General features: G+C 41.5%; 1 long non-coding RNA gene across 1 annotated transcript; it reads right to left on the bottom strand.

Annotated features, from left to right (window-relative positions):
* Positions 1-2,030: 2,030 nt before the first annotated feature.
* LOC137659566 (uncharacterized) lies at positions 2,031-19,075 on the bottom strand. The gene is made up of 3 exons (XR_011047579.1): positions 18,989-19,075; positions 15,916-16,151; positions 2,031-2,477 (listed from the first exon to the last, which is right to left on the bottom strand). It is a non-coding gene; the product is annotated as an uncharacterized lncRNA (long non-coding RNA).
* Between the last annotated feature and the right edge of the window lie 1,408 nt (positions 19,076-20,483).

Here is a 20,483-nt window from a genome sequence, read left to right as displayed (position 1 = left end):
ACGGCGAGGGAGGCCAACAGCAACAGCAACAGAAGAAACCTCCGAAGAGGAGTCTCTATGAGTGTACTCTCTCGCGAACGAAAGAGAAACACTTCGTGGAAGAGACTGGTCAGCCAGTGACCTAAGAGGGGCAATCCTCCGAAGAGGAGCTCCTGCAGTTGCCCAGCCCCTTGAGCGAAACTGCAGGTGCGACCGCTCAGCACCAAGAGCATAGTCGCACGAAAAAAAGGCAAGAGAAGAACCCCCCAAAAGAGGAAAAGCTCAAGCCTGGACAGGAAAAAACTTCCCTCGGAAGGAAAGTTATCCGCCCAAGGAGGCAAGCCTCCTGACTGTTCTAAAATGAACTGGAGAGCTGTCCGTCGACACGGGAGTACTACCAGAAGAAGGAGACACGCCCCTGACGACAATACAAGGGGGGAGGCAGCAACAGCCGAATCCCCAGGACTCAACCAGACAGCTCACACCGTTGCTATATTACAGAAACGAACTAGATCGGTAACTGTAAAAAAATAAAACAAATAATATTAGTACACATTCATTCCCCCGGGAAGGCTCCGAAGAGGAATCCCGAGGAAAAGGAACAAGAATTACACAACAGGCACGTGCCCTCACAACCACTTACACTCGCGGAAGGAGAGCTGTAACCAAAACAGAATTATAACAATTATAATTATGTAACTATGTAATTATGTAATTTAAAAATGAATGAACACTAAAGAAAAAACGAAAACCCCGAAAGGAATCGTTCTACAAGCTGAAAAATTAACAACTACAATTAGATTCATAAACTAATTGAGACAGAATGTACGGCGTAGCAACCCCACCCACACGGGAAGGAAGCTACAAGGGCGTAGTAAAACATAGTAAAAGGGTGAACGACCTCAAGAGAGAGAGAGAGAGAGAGAAAGACCGAAGTCAAACTCGATCGCAACCCATAAAATTAGGCCGTGGTGGCCTAACTGCCGAGGCCTCCACGTAGATATCGTACACTACACACACACATCTGAAAAGGAAACTTACTTATTTCTATACTCAAATATATATACAAACATGAAAACATGTTTACATATATATTGAGTAAAAGAAAAGTAAGCGATTAAGTAAAGACAAAACAGACAATGGCTGCCAAGCGAGGACCAAGACAGAGACGTCTGTCACAGTCCGAGCCAAAAGTGAAAGTGAGTATTCACCTGTGTGTGAGGGGGAGGAGGGGTAGCTAGCTACCACTCCCCTACCCCCCCGCTAACTAGCGCGGGGGTAATACACCCTCGTTAAAATTCTAATGGCTCGCCATTTCAGCTACGCTAAAAGTAATACCCTTTGTAAATAGCGTGGTTTGTATTTCGGTTACGGAACAATTTAAATTTTATAGAAAAGAAATAAATCTCTTTCCAGATTTATTCATTCGATCGAGAAACAAAAAAAATTATTTAGGGTTTAAAGCCAAATTGTACCCATCAAAAAAAAAAAATTATGTTTCAATTTGACCGAGTCGCACTCCATAAGTCTCAATTGGTTGTTAATATTCAATTTCCTCCTTTTTGGAAAACATTAACAATAATACATAATATATCACTCCATTTATCAATGTCTACAATAATGCCGGTTAATCATTTCCAGAGGTATTAGGAATTCATTATCATTTGGTATATTTGTATTCACTGCTAACTAGTTCTAAGGCGATTAAACGAATGATTGAAGCTTATCATCAAATAATAATTGGGAAATTCTAATATGAACTTAAATGATTAAGCAACTCATAACAGTAGTTGTTCTGGACCCAATTTTCAAGTAAAGTTCGGGGGTGTTTAGAATATAACAGAAAAATTTCCTTAATGCATTTTTCACATAAAATTAAATACTAACTTGAATTAGTTTGAAGTGCACTGACTTTTTAAAGACTGAAGAGAATAAAATACTTTTTACTAGAGTGATTAAAAGTATATAGATTTGATGATTAAATTCTTAGCTTCATTAAATAAAGATACTTAGATAAACTTGAAAAAATCTGGAAATATCGTTTTTGTCTACTGTAACTTTACTTTTTACATCTTCAGTTGATGAAATATTGTTGTAAGAATTTATATTAGATAATTTACGGTAACTTTACTAATTTTTATATCTTCAAGTTAATGTTTGCTTTAAACCTATGGGATATAAATGGAGTGACCATCATAACACACAATGCCTAATCTCTCAATAACTCTGGTCAATTGAACATTTCAAGATACTAATAGTTCTGTAATAGTACTTCTCATAAGGGCATTCTAATACCACACAGAAACGTTTGATGATAGACTGGTGCTCCTCTTGAAATAAGAAATTACTCAAAACTTGTTTTGTCTTCTGAAAATTTCTGGATTTTTCCTGTGGTAAATCTCAGATTATTCGCTGATTATCTTCATCTTGGTATAATTAAGAAGTCTCATAATACTGGCGTAGTTTTCTTCAGGTTGGTTACCTCTTTTGATTGTAGTCTGAAAAATAAATAAAATTGGTTAATTGTACAAATATATATCAATCTTATTGAAATATTTCGCTGTGCATTCCAATATCAAGAATTTACTTTTAGTAAAATATTCTGCAGGATGAACTATAAATACATAATATTCGAATGTATCAGATATATAATAAGGGAAATAATAAACTAGACATATTCATGTCTATAATAACAAATAATAAAACCGATAGTCTATCTTATGGTGTGAAAAAAAGTATTACTTCCTAAATCCTAACGAAGAAATTCTTCACTACAATAGGTCTAATTTAATCACTAGCCTTGGGTAATCCATTGACTAACAGGGGCTCCCCTAATCCTTCAATTAAGCCTGCTGTTTTCTATTTATTTTTTTAAATACTATATAAACCGTAGTTACCTAAATGAAACTATCTACCTCACACCAAAGGGGAGACACCTGGTCACGCACGCACACAAACAAAATATCTAAAATGAAAAAGTTTTGTATAAATGCTGGACAAAAATAGAATTTGTTGACACGGGAGCAGTTTCAGGTGTAGAATATTGCTTAGTATGCAACAGTATTGTACTGTGCGTATAAATGAATGTATGTAGTGCTTATACTCCTAAAAACAGGAAAAAAAAACGACCTGCCAACTTTCTATATTTATCAAGTATCACACTTGTAATTTAAATGACATACTAAATTTTCATTATATATTATATGGGCCCTACATAAACTAACGCCAGCTATCCTATCACATCTGTTAATCTAAGTGAACTTTCTGGTTAACCTTCAATCACTGAACCAGCTTATTTCCCAGAGTATATTCAACATTTTTGTTTTTGACTAAATTGATATACCTCATCCATGGACTATCCTATCCAACACTATAAAATTAACAACCTGGTCTTACCGGAGTCACGTCTTGTAACATTACTAAACACAGAACAATTACGCCTTTTACCAATGATAATCCAATGTCAACTTAAACCAATGAAAAATTTATCCTGCCTTTATCCACCATTGGCAGCTCTATCCTGCCTTTGTCCCTTGATCAACCTATCATTGTCTAATCGAATTATTAATCTTATTTTACATCAACTGATAAATCAATCGTTTTGACAATTATAGTGTTTACATAGCCGAATCTTTAGCAAGTCGGCTTGACTCGTAAGTTCTCTCTATTGACCATAGTATTAACTAAATATACTGAATTTCCAATCCTGATGTGGTTTACTGATTTCCAAGTCTTACCAAGCCTTTTAAAACCAAACCTACTCACAAGCAAAATATACCGTAATTCGGAAGCTAGAATTGTAGTTAAATGACAAATCTGAATTTAATATTCCATCCTAATTCACCCCTTGACAAGCCAATCATTAAAAATATAAATTCTACGTACCGGTAAATCTTTTGATAAGCTAATATTACTATAACAATAACAGGTCATTCAAAAAATAATTATCTGAAAACTGAGCCTAATCCATTGATAGGAAAATTAACCATGTCCATCAACCAAAATCCAAGATAAATCTGTAAACTAAATTTGTAGTCAAACCAATGACTTGAATCTCTTAAGTCCAGCCAGTCACAATCTCTCAAAATAAAACCATGAGTTAAACCTTGAGTCAAGTGCCTGATTACTCTCTCAATACTCAAACCTCTTACTACAATCTCAAATCAATTCACAGGGTTAAAATTCCAATTCAATCCACTGACTGATAAATCCTACGCCAATCCACAGATTAAAACATTCTTAATCTAAAGACTAAGAAAAAGTAAGGTCAGATATTTGGTTAAAATCACAAGTCAATCCACTGACTTAAATGAATTTGTATACAGATTAATATAGTTACTTAAATATCAAGTAAATCTAGTGACTTGAGTCAAGTCATACCCCTTACTAAAACAAGTCAATCCACCTTAAAACTCAGGTACATCAACAGACTAAAGTCTCAAGTTTGTTCTCCTATTCCAAAATGTAAGTCAGTAACAAAATTCTATAGCAATTTGTATTTTTCCTAATGATACAAACTTTCATCCTTCAATAGGAGTATGCTTTCAGTAGAGCTGTATATAGCTGTTAAAACTTTACCGAGGTGACGGCACCCAATACCGGATGTCAGGGAAACCTCGCCCGCCTAACAGGCCACCGAGCTCACACTTTGACCTTCGACCTAAACCTACAACTTACGGAGTGATTGAAGTGGGAAGCGTAACTTGAATGATCTAGGTTTATATAATTAGTCAATATAACAAATTTGGAAATAATTTGCATTTTCCCTAACACAAACCTGAAGCTATTTATTAGGGTATTACTTTCGGCAACGCTGAAAACCAGCCAAGATAATTTTAGTGAGGGATAATTACCCAATCCGCTAGTTAGCGGGAGGGGGTTGGGGTAGACTAGCTACCCCGCTCACTCACACCTGTCGGTTGAGTAACCACTTTTGCTTTCTGGCAGGACTTCTAGGGGGACAGGGTGGCGGGCCAATTTGTATAAATAGCTTCAGGTTTGTATGTTAGGAAAAATACAAATTATTTCCAAATTTGTTATTTATTCCGACACAGATACAAACCTTCGCTATTTATCAGGGTGACTTACTCTTAGGAGGGAGGAAGTCCTTACCAACTGGCCTTGGTCATGACCCGGGGTCCTCTCTATTTTGATCTGTGATTGATAGTAAAGGGAACCCTACCCTCGCTAAAATCAAAGTAGTTACAAGGTAACTCGCTGATAGCGGCCTGCAGAAGCTTGTGTGAGAGACTCGTGGCTTGTCTTCACGTAGGAACTCGAGGATTCTAAGACATATCCAATACCCTCCCTTAAGAGATATTAGTGACGTAACAAAGTATGCATTCATACCCAGGATGTACAAGGGAAATTATTCTTACCTGCAGAGGGGTGAGGTCAGCTATGCTTCGGTCTTGCGGAGCTATTTCCCCCGGGGGGAAGAAGGAGAAAGAAAGTGAACCAGACATTCTTTTCATTCACCCTAGACTAACCCAGGTAACCTCAGCCCTCAACCATCTGCTACTTGTCCATCAAGGAGCCTGAGGCATTAGATCACTTGTTGTGTGGCCACCACAGGACCAATGGAGGAGGTTTCCATGCTCCTGTGGGTTACGTCTTTCAGGTAGTGGGCTGTGAAGGTCGTCTGATGCTTCCACACGCCTGCTTGCAATACCTGTGCCACAGAAAATTTTTTCTTGAACGTCAGAGACGTTGCAATGCCTCTGACGTCATGAGCTCTGGGTAGGTTGGACAGAGGAGGATCTGGATATAGAGGGTATTCGATTACTTTCCTTATCCAGGAGGAAATAGTATTCCTCGTGACCGTCCTCTTGACCTTCCCCGTGCTGACAAAAAGTGCTCGTACACGGGGGCGAGCTTTTGCTGTTCTTTTTAAGTAACACCTCAGACTCCTCACTGGACATAGTAACAGTTGGTCTGGACCTTCGCTTACAGAACGAACTCTCTCTATAAAAAATGGGCCGAACCTGAGTCCGGCTCACCCTGATTTTGAGTCTTGGCTACAAACTCAGGGACGAAGTTGAGGATTACTTCCCCCCATCTCCTAGAGTGGGAGACATCGGCAGATAGACCATGAAGTTCGCCGACTATCTTGGCCAAAGCCAAAGTGAGCAGGAACACCGTCTTCCACGTGAGGTGGCGATCTGAGGCCTGGCGTAGTGGTTCATAGGGGAAGCCCTTCAGAGACCTGAGGACCTGAACCACATTTTAAGGGGGAGGTCTTAGCTCTGCCTGGAGGCAAATAAGCTCATAACTGCGTATGAGCAAAGTAAGTTCCAACGAGGAGGAAATATCGACTCCTGTCAGTCTAAAGGCCAGACTCAAGGCTAAGCGGTAGCCTTTGAGTGCCGAGACCGAGAGAAGCTTTTTTTCCCGAAGGTACACAAGAAACTCTGCTATAGTTGGAACAGAGGCATCGAAGGGAGAGATGCCCCTTCCACGACACCAACCACAGAAAACTGACCACTTCGCCTGGTAGACTGCCTCTGCGAATCTCCTGAGGTATCCAGCCATTCTTTTCGCAACCGGTTGCGAAAAGCCTCTCTGTGTGAGGAGGTGCTGGATAGTTTCCAGGCGTGAAGTCGAAGCGAGGCTACGGCTCTGTGAAAGATGTTGGCATGTGGTTGTTTGAGGAGGTCGTGTTGTGGAGGAAGCTCACTCGGGATCTCCATGAGGAGATGCAGAAGGTCCGGGAACCATTCTGCGTAATGCCATAGCGGAGCTATGAGGGTCATTTGTAAATTGTTGCTTGCTCGTACCTGGTTGAGTTCTTTTCTCATCAGACAGAACGGGGGAAACGCGTAAGCGTCCAGGTTTATCCACCGTTGTTGAAAAGTATCTTGCCAAAGAGCTTGGGGATCCGGGACTGGGGAGCAGTACAACGAGAGCCTGAAATTCAGGGCCGTTGCAAACAGATCCACAGTCGGGAACCCCACAAAGTCAGGACTTTGTTGGCTAACAGAGGATTCAAAGACCACTTGATGCCAACTATCTGAGTCGCTCTGCTCAGCTTGTCTGCTAGCACATTCCGCTTGCCCGGAATGAAGCGAGCTGATAAGTGTCTCCGAGTTGTCTTCTGCCCATTTGAGTATCTCTACTGCAAGATGGCACAGCTGCTGCAAAAAGGTACCTCCCTGATTGCTTAGATAAGCTACTACCATGGTGTTGTCGCTCATCAGCACCACGGAGTGCCCCGCCAGGACCTGGTGGAACTCTTTGAGGGCCAGAAAGGCTGTCCTCATCTCTAAGAGATTTATGTGCTGGTACCTTTCTGATTCGGACCATTGGCCGGAGATGTACCGGTAATGGTGCAGCACGTGAGCCCCCCACCCTTCTTTTGATGCATCTGAAAACAACATCAATTCCGGGGGAGATATGAGAAGATCGACCCCTTTGCAGAGGTTCGGCTCCGCCAGCCTCCACCTGAGGTCCGACTGTTCCTCTAGCCCTATGCAGACTAGGTGATCCCGGGAATCGGAGTGCTGTTTCCACTGGGATTTTAGTTGCCACTGGAGGGATCTCATCCTGAGGCAACTGTTGGGGACCAGTCGGGTCAGGAAAGAGAGGTGACTGAGAAGGCGAAGTCAATACTGCACCGGGAGCTCTTCCCGACTGAGGAAGACCTGTGCTATCTCCCTCAATCTCTGGATCCTTTCGTCTGATGGAAACGCTTTGTGCCTTAGGGTGTCTAATCATATGCCTAGCTATACCAGTTCTTGAGAGGGGAGCAGTTGAGACTTCGAGGTTTACCACAATCCCCAGATCCTGGCAAAACCTTAGAAGCTCGTCTCGGTGGCGGAGAATGGCCGCCTCCGAGTCTGCCAGAATCAGTCAGTCGTCCAAGTGTCACAGGAGACGGATGCCGACTCTGTGAGCCCAAGATGATACTAGGGTGAATACTCTCGTGAATACCTGGGGTGCTGTGGAAACACTGAAACACAGTACCCTGAACTTGTAATGCTTCGGATTGAACATGAATCTCAGATACTTCCTGGAAGACGGGTGAATTGGGATATGGAAGTATGCATCCTTCAGATCTAGAGTGCACATGAAGTACTGGGGTCTTATCGCTTGTCTGACTGTGTCGGCTGTCTCCATCCTGAAAGGGGTCTGTTCGACAAACCTGTTCAGGGCCGAGAGGTCGTTGACTGATCTCCAGCCTCCAGATGCCTTTTTCACAAGAAAGAGTCGACTGTATAAGCCTGGGGACCCCTCAAGGACCTCCTGGAGAGCATCCTTCTCTGAGGGCAAACTCCTGTGTGGATCCTTTCACGCAGGAGTTCAATGGAATCGGCACTTGAGTCAGTGGAGGGAGAGAGAGCGTGAACGGGATACAATACCATGAACGAATCACCTCGACCGTCCAGGGTTCGGCCCCGTGGTAAAGCCACCTCTGCCAGTGGCTTTGCAGACATCCCCCCACAGGTGGACAAATGGGAGGATTGCCTGTCTTATTGGGACCGGCCTCGGCCAGATCCCTTCTTACCCTTTCCTCCACGGAAGGACTTTTTGCTGTGAAAGGCCTGCTTTGCACCCTTTTTACTCTGCTGTTTTGGGTCTCTAGCCCTTTTCGGCTGCGGGTTCTGCTGTGCTTTCCGCTGTGGTTGAGAGGGGTAAGGTCTAGCTTTTAGGACATTTTGGATGAGGGAGTCCTGACTGGACTTCCTCCACCTCTCTGCCACCTGCTCGACATCCTCGGGATGGAACGAAGAATTGCCCTCGAAAGGAGCATTTCTCAGACTCGCTACTTTAGCCTGAGGGAGATGTCTATAGAGCTTACCTATGACGGCATCTCTCCTCTTCAGGATAGTGTTGGCCCAAAGGTTCATTACCTGATGAGAGAGGAACTCGATGGCCCGAGTGCTGGACAAAAGGAAAGTCTCCGAAGACTTCCTGGAGGACTCCCGAGACAGGTCTTTAGACCACATCAGTTGTCCTAAGGATCCTAACCAGAAATCCAGCCACGAAGTATTCTGCATGGCGTACTTCGCCACCTTTTCCTGGTTTAGGATTTCAGAGGCCGAAAAGGAGACAGGAAGTCCCATAAGTTTCTCAAAGGGGGTGGCCTTCGAGAGTGTGTCTATAGAGTGGTCGAGGGGCAGCGTTGGAAGATATTCTCCGAGGATCTCGTGGTACCTCCTCTGAAACACATACGGAGGAGGTAAGAGCTTGGAGGAAGAGTTGAACCGGAGAGAAGTGGTGGAACCAGTTGCCAGGGACACAGCCTTCTGTTTGGTACTCTTCAACCCCTTTGACCAGGGCAAAGCTGCACTGGTCCTATGAGGTTTCTGAGTGCCATAGAACTAGTCAAGGTCCGTTTCTTTTCCATCTAGAGGGGCTGCCAATGGATCTAGAAGTCCATTGATGGAACGGATGCAGACTAGGACCTGCCAGAAGGTGTGTTCCGACTCCTTCCTCTCATCCTCCGTAACCTTAGGGCTAGTGCGCTGCTGGCAAAGCGTCGTCCTCGAGATCGCTCTGCCCTTCCATAGAAGCCCGGCGTGGGTCGAAGTCGTCAACTCTATAGACTGGAGATAGGGAGACTACCGGGGAGGTGCTTCCTTCCGGCTGCCTGGGAAGCAGTGAGGAAGGAAGCCTGGCTGAGGATTTGGGGATGGTGAACAAATCCTTCGGTTTCCTCCTACGAGACCGGAGATCCTCTGTACCCAAGGGCCTAGAGGACCTGCGTCGCCTTACGGGTGGAATGTAAGTCCATTGCCGTACGGGGTGAATCCCGTCCAGTCGCAGGTCGTGCCTCATTAGACACTATCTCGACCGGTTGAGAAGGGAGGGAGTCTCCATGGTAAGTAACCCTATCCTCTTTGGGGGCTGAAGGACGAATCCTTTACCTTTCCCCATTTGGCCTGCCCTGTGGCGTCTTGAACTGCAGGGGGTTACCCTGAGGTTCATGCCTAATCTCCTCCAGAGGTCTTTTGTGAGGGGACGATCGTCTCCCCTTGCCAGAGGGGCCCGCCTTTACGAGAACTTCCGGCCTCCTCCTAGGATCGGAGGGAAGAGAGGATCCCAGGAAGAGAGGAGATAAGGGAATCCTAGTTATATCATCTAAGGACTGGGAGCGAGGAAAGACTCCCTTCATAGCTTGGCGCATTACATTGAATAAGTTGCTAAGCCACGGGGGGTTACGGGCTCCTGTGGAACTAGGGGGAAGGTCCTTAGGAAAGGACTGCTCCCTGGGTTTAGGAACCTGGGCAGGTTCCCTAACCCTCTAGTCTGATGGAGGGAGGCTTCCCTACAGGCAAGATAGGCACAGGCCTACCCTTAGGGATAGGATCTGGGCTCGGTCGCACAGGCGACTGTTGTCTCTGTTGAGGCCCAAGGGGCTCGAGAGACCGATTGTGAGCACCAAGATGGTCGTGCGTTCTTGCGCCGAACTGTTGGTAGGCGGAAGGGGGCTCGCGCGCGCCTCTCCCGACTGTGCGCATCTTTCGCGCTCCTGGAGCGCATGAGGTTGTTCGCGCACCTGGCGCGCATGAGGTTGCTCGCGCACCTGGCGCGCATGAGGTTGCTCGCGCACCTGGCGCGCATGAGGTTGCTCGCGCACCTGGCGCGCATGAGGTTGCTCGCGCACCTGGCGCGCATGAGGTTGCTCGCGCGCATGGCAGGCAGTGTGTTGTTCGCACGCATGGCGCGCAACAGGATGTTCGCGCGCATGGCGCGCAACAGGATGTTCGCGCGCATGGAGAGCAACAGGATGTTCGCGCGCATGGCGCGCAACAGGATGTTCGCGCGCATGGCGCGCAACAGGATGTTCGCGCGCATGGCGCGCAACAGGATGTTCGCGCGCATGGCGCGCAACAGGATGTTCGCGCGCATGGCGCGCAACAGGATGTTTGCGCGCATGGCGAGCAACAGGCTGTTTGTGCATATGGCGCGCCATAGGATGAACCTGAGTGCCATTTTGTTTGCGCGCGCCAAGGCGGTCGTGCGCCCCAATTCGGCCGTGGGCCCCAATTCGGCCGTGCGCGTCCACTTGGTTGTGCGCGCGAGACATCTCAGATTGTTGAGAGAACTCACTGCTACGCTCACCCGAAGGTTCATGATAGCTTGTGTTGTGTGAGCGCGAATGATCAACACAACGAGAGTTTAAAAAAACACTGTCATAATAAGAATGACTCTGGACACGAGAACCCAAAAGTTCAGCGTGAACTGTGTTGCGCAAACACGAAGCAGCAACGCAACGAGAAACCGGAGTTTCTGTCACGAAACACCGAAGTGTTAGCGCGACTAGAGTTACGAAAGCCCAAGGGTTCAGCGTAACTCAGGTTACGAGACCCCGAAGGATCAGCGTAACGAGGAATCGAGATTCCTCTGTCACGAGATCCCGAAGGATCAGCGTGACTGACGGTACGAGAACCCGGAGGTTCAACGTTTCTGTCGTTACGAGAGCCAGAGAGTTCAGTGTAACAGAAACCCAAAGGTTTCAAGTCGCGAGAACCCGAAGGTTCAGCGCGACAGAGACCTGAAGGACTCCTGCTGTCATGAGAACCCGCGGGATCAACATGAACAGAGCCCGAAGACTCTCGATCACGCCAGCCCGAAGGGTGATCGTCACGAGACCCCGAAGGGTCAACATGAGGCGAACCAGCAGGTTCAAAAAGACGTCTCCTCACAGCCCGAGGAGGAAAACGCCCGGTGTGGAGAGGGGTTACCCACTCCTCCACTCTATGAACCTCTGGAGAGGAACATACAAAAGACTCCGCCCGAGGGAGAGACTGAATAAAATCGACAGATAAATCCCCCGCAGGGGAGGAAAATTCGCCCGAAGGAGAACTACGCTTATAACAAGGTTCTCTTTCCGCCCCTGGAGGAGAACCTAAAGCGTAAGGAGATTGCCGATGCACAGAGGCAACCTTCTCTCGCGAACGAGAGATATGTTCTCCCGAGGGGGAAGCCCGCCTTGGAGAGAGACCTGCCACCGCCCTTGGTGGGTTAGCTAACTCCTCGGTGTTGAAACCAGACCTAAGGTCTGGCAAGAAACAGGCGCTCCCTGGGGGAAGAGAAGGAGCCGACTCACTAGGGGAGCCGTCATCCTCGTCTATCCCCCAGGGTTGACCTGGAGTCCCAAGCCCTGTGCTACTGCTCAACCATACCCCGGAAGGGCCTGGTCGAGGATTAGCTTCGGGCAGAGATTTGGCATAGAGGAGCAGAAGCCCGCCCGCGATTTCTTCGATTTCGAGGAAGACCCGAAAGCGAAGATTCGCGTCAAGACTTCTACTTCTTCTTAGGCGCAAACCTCTCCCACTGGGAGGCAGGCCACTCCCTACACTCGGAACAGGTGTTGTCCCGCAAACACTAAGTTCCCCGGCAAGCCGGGCATAAAGGATGTGAGTCTGTCTCCAAGGACGACATAACCATACACACAAAAGAAAAAGAAAAAGTAATAAAGTCAAGGCAGTTTGTTAACGGGAGAGAGACGGCACGTCTATACTTTACCGAGCCAAAAGTAAAAGTGGTTACTTAACCGACAGGTGTGAGTGAGCAGGGTAGCTAGTCTACCCCAACCCCCTCCCGCTAACTAGCGGATGGGGTAATTATCCCTCACTAAAATTGTCTTGGCTGGTTTTCAGCATTGCTGAAAGTAACACCCTAATAAATAGCGAAGGTTTGTATCTGTGTAGGAACAAATACAAATTACTTAAATACTTGTAATGTGTTTACAGACAAATATTAAACATCATCATTTTTTCTTAGTAGGAGGTTCCTATAACCAGCTGGCTGGTTCATTTCCCCTGGAAATGTCAAGGCATTTCCGTTCTATATGGGAGGAAAACGTGGCACTCTTGTCAACCTCCTAATGACCTGCATATGAATATGAAGCAGATTTTAGGCTAGGTCACTACCAGGGAATGGTAAACGGTCAAGGAAGAGCCTATATCATAGGAGGATATATTCATAATGAGAGCTTGGGTGCGTACTTTTGTCCATCCTCTCCATTGTATGGGATATTGGGGAGATACCTTTTTAATGAACTTATTACTAATTAAAGTTGCTCGATCTAATGGCTCATCTGCATTCATTGTCTGATCCAGCAAATGATAAAGAGACTGCTGCACCCTTAAGGGGATGAGAAATAGTAAAAAAGGCCAGTCGATCTTAACTGCCATTCTAGACATATCCCACTACCTTTCTTGCCCTGAGTAGGAGCTAGGTTTTCTTCGAGATCTGTTAAGCAGTTACCACCATACAGTGGATATCATGGTCTAGGGACTTGTGTGTTCTGCCATAGGTAATGGACAGAGAAGATTTAGGCATTTTCTGACTCTCCTGTCTTCAAGAATTGCACCCATCACACTTTATCGATGGATATATCCAATATGTTTAGCCATGTGGACGAATCTAGTATTGTCCTTTAGTCTCATCTGCAGGAAAACCTCATCTGATTGTCCAACAAAGTCAGATAGATACTTAGTTCTAGGATCTTTTCACTTAATCCTTCCTTTTCTTTAGGAGGAATCATAGGGTTTTCCCAGAACATGGAGGTAAGTTATTTTATGTAGTAAAGATGTAACATAGGTTTTGGAGTTACAAATGGCTGGGTTCTAGATCCTGAACACGAACTCCTGAGCAAGGACCAAGTTATGTCGTTTCATTCTTCCTTCATCAGAAATAGGCTAGCAGAGGACAGTCTTGACAGTCGAAACTTTCTCTGTTCACCCTCCCGTGGCTTCAAGCAAGAGAGCTTGAGAGGCCAGCAAACTGGTTAGATGTTCCAGGTGGCTCGAGTTCCTTAAGAGCTTCTCATAGGTCTTGTCAAGTTTTGTCTTAATTTTTGCAGTCCAAACCTAAAAACTAGTAGAAAACTTGAATTATTGGCAAAGCAGTATTGTTCATATCAAAGGTAGTTGAGACTTCCTGATGTGGGAAGATAGAAAACAGCTGATCTGTATAGACTACCATGCTGCGTGTGGCCACATTAGATATAAAAAGGTCATGCTGAATCTTGATGTCGATTGAACAGGAAAATAGGAAGGAGAATGGAAAAGAACCATTATGGAATACTTAAGGATGTTGAAAGGCATCCTTGAATGGCAAGCTGGTGAAAACCTGAAGTAGGAATCCTTTCTGCTGTTGAGGATCAGCGAGACGAGCCCCTTCTGTTCACCCAAGTCCCGAACATAAGGATGTTGTTCTTCCTTGCAACATAGCCACACTGCGTACATTATCATTAAGTTGAAAGCCCTAATCACTTTCTTTTGTAGATCATTCTCTTTTTTTTCTCAAGCCCTTAGATGGAACAATTATTGAGGAATCTCCGTGAGAAAGAGTGAGATACAATAAAAACTGTATTGTACAATGTACAAATAACATACAAGCATAAATCACATCAAAACCAGATGGAAAAATACATAACTAAGATGTGTCATGGGAAACCTGGGCTTTGTGTGAGGAAAACAGTAAAAATACTGTCATGCATCCCACCTAAACCACGCCTACCAAACCAAGCTTAAGGTGACTGTCAGGTGGTTTGTCCTTAACAACTGGAGTTCTCCCATGGCGTAACTTCATTTTATAATCAATGGTGCTATAATCTTAGTAAACCTTGAATAAAGCTTATGTACATAACACATATCTTAAATATTATAAATACTTTATTCCTCCTAAAGCACTTATTAGACACGAGGTAGCCAGTAAGTGGAGAAAAGGTCCTTATAATTATATATATTCCCCACAAGAGAACACTACAAATACATCAGCCATAAGTAAGTCCATAGAATCTATAATGTGGCTGTTACATAAAAAATTATGAGATTCATAGAATAAAGCTTCTGTTAGTTTTATTTGGTTCAAAATGTCAATATGTCAAAGATTAGAAGGTCCTAAATTCATAAGACAATAGCATTGGCACAATTCTTCCCAATTGATTTATGAATTTTATAGCAAGACTTCTTGGTAAAACTACAGTTTCAGCAGAATACTTATAAGTAAAAAAAAAAAAAATTTCTAGCTTGATGTGTTTTCAACGAATTTTATCTTTTTTCTGCCACAAATAATAAAATTTAAGAGATTCTGGGGCCCCATTGATAACTACAATAATGTGGTTTCAGTAGGAAATAAGGGTTTTTTTGTGGTAAAATACAGAAAACAGGTAAAATAAGAGGTGTCTAACCTAAACACACCCACCTAACCTAACCAGGGAGAAAAATGTATAGAATAAAAGAAGTTGTCTAACCTTTAAAAAACCACCTAACCTAGCCCCGGAGAAAATGTGTAAAATAAGAAAAAAATTCTAATGTAAACACACCCACTTAACATAAGATAAAAAGTATAAAATAAGCTGTCTAACCAAAACATACACTTCTAACCTAACCTATTAGAAAACAGGTAAATTAAGAGAAGCTGTCTAACCCAAACAGACGCACCTAACCTCGCCGCAGAAAAAATTTAAAAAATAAGAGAAGTTGTCTAACCTAAACACACCCATCAAATCTAAACTAAGAGACAACGTGCAAAATAAAAGAAGCTATCTAACCTAAACACAACCACCTAATCTAACCGAGGATATAATGTATAACAATTTAAGACACCTAATCCAAACACACCCACCTAACCTAACCTAGGAGAAAACGTAAAATAAAAGCTGCTGCCTAACCTAAACACACACAACTAACCCTGGAGAAAATGTATAACAAAAGAGAAGCCGTCAAACCAAAGCACACAAATAACATATCCTAGAAGTTAAGGTGTAAAATAGAAGAAGCTGTCTAACCTAAGCACACCCACATAACCTAACTTAGAAAATGTATAACATAAGACAAACTGTAACCTAAACACACACACTTAACCTAACCCAGAAGTTGGGCCTACTTCCTTAGCCCCCCTGTAGCCTTATCTCACTTGGGAGGGTGGAAAACTCCTCTGTAATGCAAAAAAAATCTTTTGGTTAGCCACTTCACTTACCTTAAATAGAATCAGATGTTGCAAACGGGGGAGGCTAGGAATCAATTTCTTCTGAATAACATTCACTACTTCTAGTGTGCCATTGTCATGACCACGAAAACATCCAATAGCCTCAAATTATGAGAAGCAACAACTAATGCACGTCTGAACAAGAGAATCCATGACAGTCAACTTCCACACACTCTTTTAGAAGTTCAATGAAGGATGATTTCCAGAATCGTAGTTTATTGGATAATCTGAAAACAAACCATCCAATCAATGTTTCAGTATTCATAACCAGAAAAAAAAAGAGAATAATCAGGCATTTTTGCCGAAAATGCATAGACATAAAACAAAACAACAAGAGAGAAACTAGCATGGCAACAAAAAATAATCTGAAAAATTTATAAAGTAAAAAAATAGAAATCAGAACTCAGCCAGAACTGCAATAATACCCAGAACTTTTCACATTTGTTTCACTTCACATCGTTATTATTCTTTTGTCTCTTTGAATTTATAACAAAATATACCTTTACAATTAGCCAAAAACCAGCGTAAGCACTGATCATAGCCTTTCATATCAAAGGGTTACCGATTGAAAAAGCACTCCATCCAGTTTTGACCAGATATTAAACGAATTTACAATTTCACTGTCAAGTTACACCCACAATACCCCTCCTCCTCCCTTCCATCACCCGCTTGACACTAGCATGCTCCTTTAACCTCACAATTTTCGCCAATAGCGAGTTTTATTAATTCCACGTTTTTAGTAGATTCTTGTATTCAATTTTTGTTAAAATATGTGAAAATTTCCAAATTTATGCAGCGTGCATCCGAAAACAAGTTCCTGTCGTTGACTTCAGTGGGTAGTAGCATTAAACTGAGACTTACCATCATGATACATTATGTTTATTCATTAACATTATATATTTACAAAACCTATATTTGTGGGAGGAATTGAGGTTAGTAAATAAGTTTTGATTAACATTACTTGGTAATTATTTGAAACAATGATGGTATTCGGGCAAAATTACTTCCGACCAACCTGCTATTAGGAAACTCATCTGATCTAAAAGGGCACTCCTGCAAGTATGTGCAAATCTGGCTAGGTAAAAAAATTGACTTGAGTTCACGGGACTAACGCACATAGCAAAATGTGTTCCCCTTACCAGAACACAGGAACATTGAATATTGTTAAATTGCAAGAAGTGAATATGACAAAGCACACTTAATTGAACTAAGTGATGAATAAGACAGATAAAATAGGTACAAAATACTTGCCCACGGGCCTAACATAAGTAGCGAAGCATGTTCTGATTGCCAGAACATAAGAAAAGGGGGATCATGTTTTATCTGAGCAAAATGAGCTACGTCAGAACAAAGACCAATAAATAATTACTGTTAATTTGGTGTAGGAAAATACGGTAATAGTTTACAACACCATGCTCTCCATTTACTCCAAAATAATGCAATCCTGCAGTTTTCATCTTCTTGCACAGTAATTAGGTGGTTATTTAAATTCTGGTTAAGCAATAATTAGCAAAATATGTTGAGGAAGGGGGAAGGGGCTATAAAAAGAAAGTAGCTCGGTTTCCTCACCAAACGACTTAGAACTGACATGTCAACAAAGTCAACTTAACAGGATTCGTGATGCCAGCGTATATAAACATTAGTTCGTGATGCCAGCGTACATTTGATATACTGTATATTCAAAATATACTTAATAAAAAAATTGAGTGATTACTCAAAAGTGTCACTATTTGTAAATTGCATATTTTAGACACTTTTGAGTAATTAATCCTTTTTTAACTAAGCATATTTTGAATATACAGTATATCAAATGTACGCTGGCATCACGGACTTCTGTTTATGTACGCTGGCTTCAAGAATTCTGTTTGGTTGACTGGGTTGACGTGTCAGTTCCGAGTCGTTTAGTGAGGAAACCAAGTTATTTTCTTTTTATAACCCCTTCCCCCTTCCTCAACATATCTTGCTAATTATTGCTTTCCCAGAATTTAAATAACCACCTAATTACTGCGCAAGAAGATGGAAACTGCAGGATTGCATTATTTTGGAGTAAATGGAGAGCATGGTGTTGTAAACTATTACCGAACATACAGGTAAATAAGCTAAGTAAAATAAGGTGTAGCCTTTGACACAAGAACACTACCTAACCCAAGGTTCCCCACCTAACCTAACTTAGGAGCCATATCCGTACCTAACCCTGCGACCTCCCTAGGCTACCATATTCCTATATTTCCCTGACCTAACAAGCTACATTTACCCTAAGGAGGTATTTGTAGTACGATGACCACAACTAGAAACAACTACATAGATTGTGATAAGATACACGTTTTCTGTGAAACCAGAAGTGCTAGCAAACAAAAGCTTCGGTGTTTTGAAAGTGTTTCATTACTATTACTTGGTTTAGATTATGGTCACTTTTTCATTTATTATGAGGACTTACTACAATCACTGGCGAATATAATCTTTGAAAAAAAAAAAATAATTTAAATACCATACAACTACACTACTATGTTATTTTATAGTGTTTCAAACGTAATTGATGACGCTACCTAGCACAAACCCATATGTTTCCAGTTATGGGAGTCAAGCAATCATAACTTAAGAACTACGGATTTCCACCTGAAATTCTAATAAAAAAGTTGAAAAAACTACAAATTACATTAAATAATTGCCTTGCTTTTTACAAAACATTTGTTACACTGTTCTATACTCTTACCCAATATCCTTAAGTCACAATCTCGTTTTATTATTCTAAATAAAAATATAATATCTCATTTAAGACAAACACACAGAATTGAAGAATCTGGTAAATTATAGGCTTATAAATTGTTTCCAAGTAAAATAACATTAAAACTAGTATTCACAATACATACTAGAAGGGTTCGGCATTACATAAGATCTAGACCCAAGTACTACTACCATTTGTAAAATGTCTTGGCCTAGGACTGGCAATGGAGTAGGCATACCAAAACTGCAAACTACCTATCATCAATCGAAATTTTATATGAAAATAACCCAAAAGACACTTTAATATATCAGACATCGTGTCTAAATAAATGGTACAAACCTTGGAAAAAATATTTGTAACGATAACCGAAAGTCTTGGAAATAAGGAGAAGTATTCAAGGAAGTGTCCTTCGCCAACAACAACCGGTAGTGTAATAACACACCTGCGTGCGGAACAATACATTTGGCAGGAATATTGGAATGTGGATCTTTTTTTTTTATATATGCATTATTTAATTGTGTTTTTCTTTTCAATAGTATGATATAAAGATATAACAAAAGATTTTATATTAAATGCCAACTTAACTACGGTTGTTTTGCGATAAAAGGGAGAAAATAGCAAGAACTACTTTTCTGACATTTTCCCTGACTTTTTAGGAATTTTATGCAAACAAACAAATGCATTGACGCGCCAAAAACGAATGCACAAATTCATATGCGTTCATATATAAACAAATCACACACACATACACACACACGGTGTATATATATATATATATATATATATATATATATATATATATATATATATATATATATATATATAAATATATATATATATATATATATATATATATATATATATATATATATATATATATATATATATGTGTGTGTGTGTGTGTCTATATATATGTTGACAGACAGAGAGAGAGAGAGAGAGAGAAGGGGGAAGGGTTATGCAATTTTCCTGCAACAAAGTAGACTGGCAACTATGTGTTCTTTGCCAGGTAATATTACAGAAGGGTTTTGGAAATAGATTGTTAGCGTTTTACATAGACAGTGACGGATATTTGTAGTATTTCTACCTTCAAGGGACAGGTATATACATATTGTATATGTGTATATATATATATATATATATATATATATATATATATATATATATATATATATATATATATATATATGTGTGTGTGTGTATATATATGTATATATATGTATATATATATATATATATATATATATATATATATATATATATATATACATATATATATATATATATATATATATATATACATATGTGTGTGTGTGTATATATATATATATATATATATATATATATATATATATATATATATATATATATACTATTTCCTCTGGGATCACACGTTATATGCAAGATTTCCCACCAAAGTTTGTAGGTGAATGAAGCATTCAAAGAGGTTCGACCATAATTCCTGGAAATATATGATTTGGTGTTTCCTATTTTATGTTACAAAAAGAAAGAAAATATAATTACTCAAAATATTTTCATATGGCTGTCTTGATGATAATATCCATCTGTGGAATCATGTAGAAGACACATAAAGGTGTTTTCAGTCTTTCGACGGTAGAGTGTGATTGGTTTGATACACACAAATCTATATATATTTGGACAATATAAATATATATATATATATATATATATATATATATATATATATATATATATATATATATATATAGATAGATAGATAGATAGATAGATAGATAGATAGATAGATAGATAGATATAGTTTATGCCTTTATTCATTCTGGGCTGATTGATGATTTATCTCCTAATTATAGAA

Source organism: Palaemon carinicauda, chromosome 20 (genome assembly GCF_036898095.1).
Source record: "Palaemon carinicauda isolate YSFRI2023 chromosome 20, ASM3689809v2, whole genome shotgun sequence".
Lineage (NCBI taxonomy): Eukaryota > Metazoa > Arthropoda > Malacostraca > Decapoda > Palaemonidae > Palaemon > Palaemon carinicauda.
This window is presented reverse-complemented; position numbering and strand designations above follow the sequence as displayed.